This window comes from Arachis stenosperma, chromosome 5 (assembly GCF_014773155.1).
Source record: "Arachis stenosperma cultivar V10309 chromosome 5, arast.V10309.gnm1.PFL2, whole genome shotgun sequence".
NCBI lineage: Eukaryota > Viridiplantae > Streptophyta > Magnoliopsida > Fabales > Fabaceae > Arachis > Arachis stenosperma.
In genome coordinates this window covers 135149015-135159450 of record NC_080381.1, presented here as the reverse complement: position 1 = coordinate 135159450, position 10436 = coordinate 135149015, and the positions used below count along the sequence as shown (strand labels likewise).

Sequence of the window (10436 nt, the reverse complement as noted above, 5' to 3'; positions counted from 1 at the left end):
TTCTGGACTTTACTATGAGTTTGTGTGTTTTTCTGTGATTTCAGGTATTTTCTGGCTGAAATTGAGGGACCTGAGCAAAAATCTGATTCAGAGACTGAAAAGGACTGCAGATGCTGTTGGATTCTGACCTCCCTACACTCGAAGTGGATTTTCTGGAGCTACGAAAGCCCAATTGGCGCGCTCTCAACGGCGTTGGAAAGTAGACATCCTGGGCTTTCCAGCAATATATGATAGTTCATACTTTGCCCAAGATTTGATGGCCCAAACCGGCGTTCAAAGTCACCTACAGAAATCCCAGCGTTAAACGCCGGAACTGGCACCTAAATGGGAGTTAAACGCCCAAACTGGCATAAAAGCTGGCGTTTAACTCCAAGAAGAGTCTCTACACGAAAAATGCTTCATTGCTCAGCCCAAGCACACACCAAGTGGGCCCGGAAGTGGATTTTTATGTCATTTACTCATCTCTGTACACCCTAGGCTACTAGTTTCCTATAAGTAGGACCTTTTACTATTGTATTATCATCAAGCTTCTGATCTTTGGAACCTTTTTCTTTAGATCTGTTGATCACTTTGGGAGGCTGGCCATTCGGCCATGCCTAGACCTTGTTCTTATGTATTTTCAACGGTGGAGTTTCTACACACCATAGATTAAGGTGTGGAGCTCTGCTGTACCTCGAGTATTAATGCAATTACTATTGTTCTTCTATTCAATTCCGCTTGTTCTTTGTCCAAGATATCACTTGTTCTTCAACTTGATTAATGTGATGATCTGTGACACTCATCACCATTCTCACCTATGAACAAGGTGACTGACAACCACTCTTGTTCTACAAGCATATGAGGCTCTAGTGTTTATCTCTTGGATTCCTGATACACGATGCATGGTTGATCGCCTGACAACCGAGTGCTCGCCTGACAAACGAGCCAGCCATTCCGTGAGATCAGAGTCTTCGTGGTATAGGCGAGAACTGATGGCGGCATTCAAGAGAATCCGGAAGGTCTAACCTTGTCTGTGGTATTCTGAGTAGGATTCAATGATTGAATGACTGTGACGTGCTTCAAACTCCTAGCAGGCGGGGCGTTAGTGACAGACGCAAAAGAATCGCTGGATTCTATTCCGGCCTGATCGAGAACCGACAGCTGATTAGCCATATGCTGTGACAGAGCATAGGAACATTTTTACTGGGAGGATGGGAGGTAGCCACTGACAACGGTGAAACCCTTGCATAAGCTTGCCATGGAAAGGAGTAAGAAGGATTGGATGAAGACAGTAGGAAAGCAGAGAGATGGAAGGGAAGGCATCTTCATACGCTTATCTGAAGCTCTCACCAATGATATACATAAGTATCTCCATCTTTATCTTTATGCTTTATTCATCATCTATACCCATTTGAGTCTGCCTGACTGAGATCTACAAGGTGACCATAGCTTGCTTCATACCAACAATCTCCGTGGGATCGACCCTTACTCGCGTAAGGTTTATTACTTGGACGACCCAGTGCACTTGCTGGTTAGTTGTGCAAAGTTGTGTAGTGATCACAATTTCGCGCACCAAGTTTTTGGCGCCGTTGCCGGGGATTGTTTTGTGTATGGACAACTGACGGTTCATCTTGTTGTTTAGATTAGGTATTTTTTTCTTCAGAGTTCTTAAGAATAAATTCTAGTGTTTCATGATGATCTGTTGAAGTCTGGCTGGCTGAGAAGCCATGTCTAATCTTTTTGGACCGAGGTTTCAACTTATCATCACAAGAGCTTGTTGATTTCTATCAATCTTGCTATTGGAGCAATGATCTGCTAAGGCTTGGCTGGCCATTGGCCATGTCTAGTGTTTTGGACCGAAGCTTTCTTTGAAAGCTTGGCTGGCTGTGAAGCCATGTCTAATTCCTGGACCGGAGCCTTAGACTAACATTGCAATGATTCCTGGAATCCAAATTGAGAATTCTGAAACTTTTATTTTCTATTTTCATATAATTTTCGAAAAAGCACAAAAAAATCACAAAATCATAAAAACCAAAAATATTTTATGTTTCTTGTTTGAGTCTAGTGTCTAATTTTAAGTTTGGTGTCTTGCATGCCTTGTTTATTTGATCTTAGTTCTATTTTCAAGTCAATAGTACAGGGAACTGAAAATTCAGAACATGCAGCAGAGGAATTACACAGAAAAAGCTGGGCGTTCAAAACACCCAGTGAAGAAGGATAGACTGGCGTTTAAACGCCAGCCAGGGTACCTGGTTGGGCGTTTAACGCCCAAAAAGGTAGTGCATTGGGCGTTAAACGCCAGAATGTGCACCATTCTGGGCGTTTAACGCCAGGATGGCACAAGGGGGAGGATTTTGTTTTCAAAATCAATTTTTTTTCAAGTTTTCAAAGTTTTTCAAAATCAAATCTTTTTCAAATCATATCTTTTCAATCAAATGTTTACAAAATCAATTTCTTTCCTTTTTCAAAGATACTTGCTATCAATTAATGATTTGATTCAACATTTCAAGTATGTTACCTTTTCTGTTGAGAAAGGTTTAATGTTTGAATCATATCTTTTCTTGTTAGGCAAGTCATTAATTTTTAAAATCAAATCCTTTTAAATTGTTTTCAAAATCATATCTTTTCAATCATATCTTTTTAAAACCATAACTTTTCAATCATATCTTTTTAATCACATCTTTTTCAAAACAGTTTTTAATCATATCTTTTTGATTTCTAATTTCAAAATCTTTTTCTAAAATTACTTGATTTCTTTCCCACTCTTGATTTTCGAAAATCAATTAAAGTTTTTCAAAAATGTTTTCAAAATATTTCACTTAATTTTCGAAAATTTCTTCCTCTCTTCCCACATCCTTCTATTTATAGAGTACCACTCCTTCTCAATGCACAATTCGAACTCTATCTAATTAAGTTCGAATTCTTCTACCTCTTCTTTCTATTTTTCTGTTCCTCTGACACCTCAAGGAATCTCTATACTGTGACATAGAGGATTCCATATTTTCTTGTTCTCTTCTCTTTCATATGAGCAGGAACAAAGACAAAGGCATTCTTGTTGAAGCTGACCCTGAACCTGAAAGGAACTTGAAGCGAAAGCTAAGAGAAGCTAAGGCACAACTCTCTGTAGAGGACCTGACAGAAATCTTCAAAGAAGAAGAAACCATGGCAGCCGAAAACAACAACAACAACAATGCAAGGAAGGTGCTGGGTGACTTTACTGCACCTACTCCCGACTTCTATGGGAGAAGCATCTCTATCCCTGCCATTGGAGCAAACAACTTTGAGCTTAAGCCTCAATTAGTTTCTCTAATGCAACAGAATTGCAAGTTCCATGGACTTCCATTGGAAGATCCTCATCAGTTCTTAGCTGAATTCTTGCAAATCTGTGACACTGTCAAGACTAATGGGGTTGACCCTGAGGTCTACAGACTTATGCTATTCCCTTTTGCTGTAAGAGACAGAGCTAGGATATGGTTGGACTCACAACCTAAAGAAAGCCTGGACTCATGGGAAAAGCTAGTCAATGCCTTCTTGGCAAAGTTCTTTCCACCTCAAAAATTGAGTAAGCTTAGAGTGGAAGTCCAAACCTTCAGACAGAAGGATGGAGAATCCCTCTATGAAGCTTGGGAAAGATACAAACAATTAATCAGAAAATGTCCATCTGACATACTTTCTGAATGGAGCATCATAGGTATTTTCTATGATGGTCTCTCTGAACTATCCAAGATATCTTTGGATAGCTCTGCTGGAGGATCTCTTCATCTGAAGAAGACGCCTACAGAAGCTCAAGAACTAATTGAAATGGTTGTAAATAACCAATTCATGTACACTTCTGAAAGGAATCCTGTGAACAATGGGACTAATCAGAAGAAAGGAGTTCTTGAGATTGATACTCTGAATGCCATTCTGGCTCAGAACAAGATATTGACTCAACAAGTCAATTTGATTTCTCAAAGTCTGTCTGGAATGCAAAATGCACCAAGCAGTACTAAGGATGCTTCATCTGAAGAAGAAGCTTATGATCCTGAGAACCCTTCAATGGAAGAGGTAAATTACCTAGGAGAACCCTATGGAAACACCTATAACTCTTCATGGAGAAATCATCCAAATTTCTCATGGAAGAATCAAGAGAGACCTCAACAAGGTTTCAACAACAATAATGGTGGAAGAAACAGGTTTAGCAATGGCAAGCCTTTTCCATCATCCTCTCAGCAACAGACAGAGAATACTAAGCAGAACCCCTCTGACTTAGCAACCATGGTCTCTGATCTAATCAAAACCACTCAAAGTTTCATGACTAAAACAAGGTCCTCTATTAGGAATTTGGAGGCACAAGTGGGACAGCTGAGCAAGAAAGTTACTGAACTCCCTCCAAGTACTCTTCCAAGCAACACAGAAGAAAATCCAAAAGGAGAGTGCAAGGCCATCAACATGGCCGAATTTGGAGAGGAGGGAGAGGAAGTGAACGCCACTGAGGAAGACCTCAGTGGGCGTGCACTGACCTCCACTGAGTTCCCAAATGAGGAACCATGGGAATCTGAGGCTCAAAATGAGACCATAGAGATTCCATTGGACTTACTTCTGCCATTCATGAGCTCTGATGAGTATTCCTCCTCTGAAGAGGATGAGTATGTCACTAAAGAGCAAGTTGCTAAATACCTTGGAGCAATCATGAAGCTAAATGACAAGTTATTTGGAAATGAGACTTGGGAGAATGAACCTCCTTTGCTCACCAAAGAACTGGATGACTTGTCTAGGCAGAAATTACCTCAAAAGAGACAAGATCCTGGAAAGTTTTCCATACCTTGCACCATAGGCACCATGACCTTCAAGAAAGCTCTGTGTGACTTAGGGTCAAGTGTAAACCTCATGCCTCTCTCTGTAATGGAGAAGTTAGGGATCTTTGAGGTGCAAGCTGCAAGAATCTCATTAGAGATGGCAGACAATTCAAGAAAACAAGCTTATGGACTTGTAGAGGATGTTTTGGTGAAGATTGAAGACCATTACATCCCTGCTGATTTCATAGTCCTAGAGACTGGGAAGTGCATGGATGAATCTATCATCCTTGGCAGACCCTTCCTAGCCACAGCAAAGGCTGTGATTGATGTTGATGGAGGTGAACTAATCATTCAAGTGAATGACAAATCCTATGTGTTTAAGGCTCAAGGATATTCCTCCATCACCATGGAGAGGAAGCATGAAGAGCTTCTCTCAAATCAGAGTCAAACAGAGCCCCCACAGTCAAACTCTAAGTTTGATGTTGGGAGGCCACAACCAAACTCTAAGTTTGGTGTTGAAACCCCACATTCAAACTCTAAGTTTGGTGTTGGGAGGTTCCAACATTGCTCTGAGTATCTGTGAGGCTCCATGAGAGCCCTCTGTCAAGCTACTGACATTAAAGAAGCGCTTGTTGGGAGGCAACCCAATGTTATATTTTATCTATTTTCTTTTGTTATTTTATTTTATTTTGTAGGTTAATGATCATGAGAAGTCACAAAATCAATTGAAAAAGCAAAAACAGAATGAAAAATAGGAAGAAAAATAGCACACCCTGGAGGAAGAACCTACTGGCGTTTAAACGCCAGTAAGGTTAGCAGTTGGGCGTTTAACGCCCAGTCTGGCACCATTCTGGGCGTTTAACGCCAGAAAGGGGCACCAGACTGGCGTTAAACGCCAGGAAAGGGCAAGAACCTGGCGTTAAACGCCAGAAATGGGCACCAGCCCAGTGTTTAACGCCAGAATTGGCTCAAAGTGCATTTTTGCACGCCATTTGGTGCAGGGATGACTTTTCCTTGACACCTCAGGATCTGTGGACCCCACAGGATCCCCACCAACCCACCACTCTCTCTCTTCTTCCTCACCCATTCACCAATCACCTCAATACCTCTTCCCCAAAAACCCTTTACCTATCAAATCCCATCTTTCTCTTCACCACTCACATCCATCCCCACCTACCTCACCCTTCAAATTCAAACCACTTTCCCTCCCAAACCCACTCATACATGACCGAACCATGAACCCCCCTCTCCTATATAAACCCTTCTTCACCCCTTCATTTTCACACAACCTAAACACCACTTCTCCCCCTCTTTGGCCGAACACTAAGCCACTCCCTTCTTCCTCATTTCTTCTTCTTCTACTCTCTTCTTTCTTCTTTTGCTCGAGGACGAGCAAACCTTTTAAGTTTGGTGTGGTAAAAGCATTGCTTTTTGTTTTTCCATAACCATTTATGGCATCCAAGGCCAGAGAAACCTCTAGAAAGAGGAAAGGGAAGGCAAAAGCTTCCACCTCCGAGTCATGGGAGATGGAGAGATTCATCTCAAGGGTGCATGAAGACCACTTCTATGAAGTTGTGGCCTTGAAGAAGGTGATCCCCGAGGTCCCTTTTTCACTCAAAAAGAGTGAATATCCGGAGATCCGACATGAGATCCGAAGAAGAGGTTGGGAAGTTCTTACCAACCCCATTCAACAAGTCGGAATCTTGATGGTTCAAGAGTTCTATGCCAATGCATGGATCACCAAGAACCATGATCAAAGTGTGAACCCGGATCCAAAGAATTGGCTTACTATGGTTCGGGGAAATACTTGGATTTTAGTCCGGAAAATGTGAGGTTGGCATTCAACTTGCCTATGATGCAAGGAGATGAGCATCCTTACACTAGAAGGGTCAACTTTGATCAAAGGTTGGACCAAGTCCTCACAGTCATATGTGAAGAGGGCGCACAATGGAAGAGAGATTCAAGAGGGAAGCCGGTTCAATTGAGAAGGCATGACCTCAAACCCGTGGCTAGAGGATGGTTGGAGTTTATCCAACGCTCAATCATTCCCACTAGCAACCGGTCTGAAGTTACTCTAGACCGGGCCATCATGATCCATAGCATCATGATTGGAGAAGAAGTGGAAGTTCATGAGGTTATAGCCCAAGAACTCTATAAGGTGGCGGATAAGTCCTCTACCTTAGCAAGGTTAGCCTTTCCTCATCTCATTTGTCACCTCTGTTATTCGGTTGGAGTTGACATAGAGGGAGACGTCCTTATTGATGAGGACAAGCCCATCACCAAGAGAAGGATGGAGCAAACAAGAGACCCCTCTCATCATGAGATCCCTGAGATACCTCAAGGGATGCACTTTCCTCCACAAGACTATTGGGAGCAACTAAACACCTCCCTAGGAGAATTGAGTTCCAACATGGGACAACTAAGGGTGGAGCACCAAGAACATTCCATCATCCTCCATGAAATTAGAGAAGATCAAAGACTCATGAGAGAGGAGCAACAAAGACAAGGAAGAGACATTGAGGAGCTCAAGCACTCCATAAGACCTTCAAGAGGAAGAACAAGCCGCCATCACTAAGGTGGACCCGTTCTTTAATCTCCTTGCTCTTTATTTTCTTGTTTTTCGAATTTTAGTGCTTATGTTTATCTATGTTTGTGTCTTATGATCATTAGTGTCTATGCCTTAAAGTTATGAGTGTCCTATGAATCCATCACCTTTCTTAAACAAATGTTCTTAATTGAAAAGGAAAAGAATTGCATGAATTTTGAATTTTATAGCAGTTTAATTATTTTGATGTGGTGGCAACACTTTTGTTTTCTGAATGTATGCTTAAACAGTGCATATGTCTTTTGAATTTGTGGTTCATGAATGTTGGCTCTTGAAAGAATGATGAAAAAGGAGACATGTTACTAAGGATCTGAAAAATCATAAAAATGATTCTTGAAGCAAGAAAAAGCAGTGAATACAAAAAAAAAGAGAAAAGAAAACGAAAAAAAAAAGAAAACGAAAAAGAAAGAAAAAGAAAGAAATAAAGTTGTGATCCAAGGCAATAAGAGTGTGCTTAAGAACCCTGGACACCTCTAATTGGGGACTTTAGCAAAGCTGAGTCACAATCTGAAAAGGTTCACCCAATTATGTGTCTGTGGCATGTATGTATCCGGTGGTAATACTGGAAGACAGAGTGCTTTGGGCCACGGCCAAGACTCAATAAGTAGCTGTGTTCAAGAATCATCATACTTAACTAGGAGAATCAATGACACTATCTGGATTCTGAGTTCTTAAAGAAGCCAATCATTATGAATTTCAAAGGATAGAGTGAGATGCCAAAACTGTTCAGAGGCAAAAAGCTAAAAGCCCCGCTCATCTAATTAATTCTGATCTTCATAGATGTTTTTAGAATTCATTGCATATTCTCTTCTTTTTATCTTATCTTCAGTTGCTTGAGGACAAGCAACAATTTAAGTTTGGTGTTGTGATGAGCGGATAATTTGTACGCTTTTTGGCATTGTTTTTAGTATGTTTTTAGTAGTTTGAGTTGAGTTTTTAGTATATTTTTATTAGTTTTTAGTTAAAAATCACTTTTCTGGACTTTACTATGAGTTTGTGTGTTTTTCTGTGATTTCAGGTATTTTCTGGCTGAAATTGAGGGACCTGAGCAAAAATCTGATTCAGAGACTGAAAAGGACTGCAGATGCTGTTGGATTCTGACCTCCCTGCACTCGAAGTGGATTTTCTGGAGCTACAGATGCCCAATTGGCGCGCTCTCAACGGCGTTGGAAAGTAGACATCCTGGGCTTTCCAGCAATATATGATAGTCCATACTTTGCCCAAGATTTGATGGCCCAAACCGGCGTTCAAAGTCACCTACAGAAATCCCAGCGTTAAACGCCGGAACTGGCACCTAAATGGGAGTTAAACGCCCAAACTGGCATAAAAGCTGGTATTTAACTCCAAGAAGAGTCTCTACACGAAAAATGCTTCATTGCTCAGCCCAAGCACACACCAAGTGGGCCCGGAAGTGGATTTTTACGTCATTTACTCATCTCTGTACACCCTAGGCTACTAGTTTCCTATAAGTAGGACCTTTTACTATTGTATTATCATCAAGCTTCTGATCTTTGGAACCTTTTTCTTTAGATCTGTTGATCACTTTGGGAGGCTGGCCATTCGGCCATGCCTAGACCTTGTTCTTATGTATTTTCAACGGTGGAGTTTCTACACACCATAGATTAAGGTGTGGAGCTCTGCTGTACCTCGAGTATTAATGCAATTACTATTGTTCTTCTATTCAATTTCGCTTGTTCTTTGTCCAAGATATCACTTGTTCTTCAACTTGATGAATGTGATGATCCGTGACACTCATCACCATTCTCACCTATGAACAAGGTGACTGACAACCACTCTTGTTCTACAAGCATATGAGGCTCTAGTGTTTATCTCTTGGATTCCTGATACACGATGCATGGTTGATCGCCTGACAACCGAGTGCTCGCCTGACAAACGAGCCAGCCATTCCGTGAGATCAGAGTCTTCGTGGTATAGGCGAGAACTGATGGCGGCATTCAAGAGAATCCGGAAGGTCTAACCTTGTCTGTGGTATTCTGAGTAGGATTCAATGATTGAATGACTGTGACGTGCTTCAAACTCCTAGCAGGCGGGGCGTTAGTGACAGACGCAAAAGAATCGCTGGATTCTATTCCGGCCTAACCGAGAACCGACAGCTGATTAGCCATATGCTGTGACAGAGCATAGGAACATTTTCACTGAGAGGATGGGAGGTAGCCACTGACAACGGTGAAACCCTTGCATAAGCTTGCCATGGAAAGGAGTAAGAAGGATTGGATGAAGACAGTAGGAAAGCAGAGAGACGGAAGGGAAGGCATCTTCATACGCTTATCTGAAGCTCTCGCCAATGATATACATAAGTATCTCTATCTTTATCTTTATGCTTTATTCATCATCTATACCCATTTGAGTCTGCCTGACTGAGATCTACAAGGTGACCATAGCTTGCTTCATACCAACAATCTCCATGGGATCGACCCTTACTCGCGTAAGGTTTATTACTTGGACGACCCAGTGCACTTGCTGGTTAGTTGTGCAAAGTTTTGTAGTGATCACAATTTCGCGCACCATGTATGCATAATTCTCTTTCTATGATTGTAATCTTTGATTTGTTTGATTCTTTATGTCCATTATTCCATGTATACATACATTTATATGATTGAGGCCATTGTTTCATTAGCTCACTTACCCAAATAGCCTACCTTTTATCTTCCATTGTTAGCCAATTTTGACCCTATACTTAACCCAATTATTCTTAATTATAGCACATTACAAGCCTTAAGTGAAAAATAATAAATGTCTCTTGTTTGGATCTTTAATTAGCTTAGGCGAGTGAGAGTGCTTATCATTTAAAAGTGGGAGAGTTGGGAACATTGGTTGGGATAAAAGAGTGCTTTTGTATTTTTGTCAAAATTTTGGGAATCATACATTAAATGTGTAAACCGTATGCATTAACATCCTTGTATATATTTTAGTTTGAAAAAAAATGAGAAAAACAAAAGAAAAAAATTTATAAAGAAAAAAAAAGAAAAAAAATATAGAAAAAGAAGAAAAAGAAATACAATAAAAAGCAGACAAAATGCCCCAAAGTAAAGTTCAATAAAATGAATGCATAT

At 40.8% G+C, this 10436-nt stretch overlaps 1 non-coding gene across 1 annotated transcript; it reads right to left on the bottom strand.

Annotated features, from left to right (window-relative positions):
• Positions 1-3543: 3543 nt before the first annotated feature.
• Positions 3544-3647, bottom strand: LOC130983475 (small nucleolar RNA R71). The gene has a single exon (XR_009087462.1). It is a non-coding gene; the product is annotated as a small nucleolar RNA R71 (small nucleolar RNA).
• Between the last annotated feature and the right edge of the window lie 6789 nt (positions 3648-10436).